Below are 1,640 nucleotides of genomic sequence, written 5' to 3'. Positions count from 1 at the left end.
ACTCTTTTTAAGATATGAGTGAACCATTTCAAGGCAGTTCCCCTAAACCCCACCTCACACTCCAACCGTCTTAAAATAATCAAATAATCTACAGTGTCAAATGCGGCACTGAGATCTAACATAATCAAAACTGCAGCCATCCCAGAATCAACCGCTAATAATAAATAATTTAAAGAGGTCCTATTATGTTCTTTTACAAAGTCTTGATTTTGTTTTGGGGGTGTACTAGAACATGCTCTCATGCTTGGTGGTTCGAAAAACGCATTATTTTTGTGCCGGCAGGCACTTTACTCCCTCATGTTGTGGAAGCTGTCCTCAGTAAAATGCGCAGCACACAATAGCAAATTGGGGTTATAATGCTCAGGAACAGAGTTCAAAAATAAATTGCAACCACTGTTTCCTGACATCATCCTCTTTCGGAAGCCCAAACAAAGACATTTGGGCACGGAGTTGAAAAAAACAGCGTTTCAGGCAGTCGCACACCGGACGAGAAGCGCAGCGTCGCGTCGCGCCACGTCTTAAAAATTCAAATACTTTATTTTCTATGAGTGTAGGCACACCGGCGGCGCCGTTCGGCGTCTGTCCGCGGCGCCCAGCTACGTCGTGTTATACTTGTAAGAATTGTTCTAGACATGCCGAAAATTTGAAGCTACAGCACAGCAGCTCTTCTTCTTCGTTTTCGCTGATGCACTAACTCTGCAGCAGCACTTCTTCTTCGTCGTCTCTCTGACGCACTCACTCAACCAAGCGTTCTAACCACAACCTTACCCCTCCCCACCCCCCAACCATTCGAATTTCTGTAGGCGGGAATTATTTGTAATGATATTCCAATGAGCCGCTTTGTGATATCACAAAGCCCGGAAAACAAACGCTGTAGTCCAAACGAGCCGTTCGTTGTAGTTCTTGAAAAGGGATTTTTAAAAAACGAAATATCTCCCTTTGGAGTGGACTTTGAGATTTGTAACTTTCTAGATCTTTTTTATGCCCAAACATACACACTGACTAAAATTAAAAAAGTGAAAAAGCATAATAGGACCCCTTTAACACTTTTAGCAGAGGGTCTCAGTACTATGGCCAGCTATGAAACCAGATTGGAATTTGTCCAGGAGATCATTCTCCCACAAAAAAAGTGGTGATTTGAGTCAGAACTACCTTCTCTAAAACTTTAGATAAAAATGGAAGTTTAAAAAAATGGGACGGAAATTGTTCAATTCTGTAACCTCAAGGCCAGATTTTTTAATTAAAGGAGAAACCACTGCTTTTTCAAAACAAGATGGGACACAACCATTGGATAAGGAACTATTCACAATGGAAAGTATACTAGTGCCCATGGTGCCAAACAAATCTTTTAAAAACTGTGGTGGAACAGGATCCAGTGGAGAGGAAGATGATTTCATGTGCTTAACTAAGACTGGAAGGGAGACCTGATCAAAACAGTCAAATGTATAAGGCTTAGCGCAGGGGATTTGAGAACAATATTGGAGGGGACAATCTCTTTTCTAATATTGTCAATTGTTCACAAAAAAGTTCAAGAAATCCTCACAAGTAAGAGAAGTGGAATCTGAAAAGGGTGCTATAGCTGGGTTTAGCACAGAGTTTATTGTGCCAAACAAATCTTTCGGACAATGGGCAGTTCTATT

This window comes from Sinocyclocheilus rhinocerous, unplaced genomic scaffold (assembly GCF_001515625.1).
Source record: "Sinocyclocheilus rhinocerous isolate Xijiao unplaced genomic scaffold, SAMN03320098_v1.1 scaffold7083, whole genome shotgun sequence".
Taxonomy (NCBI): domain Eukaryota; kingdom Metazoa; phylum Chordata; class Actinopteri; order Cypriniformes; family Cyprinidae; genus Sinocyclocheilus; species Sinocyclocheilus rhinocerous.
The sequence above is the reverse complement of the archived record's forward strand: the minus strand, read 5'-3'. Positions refer to the sequence as shown.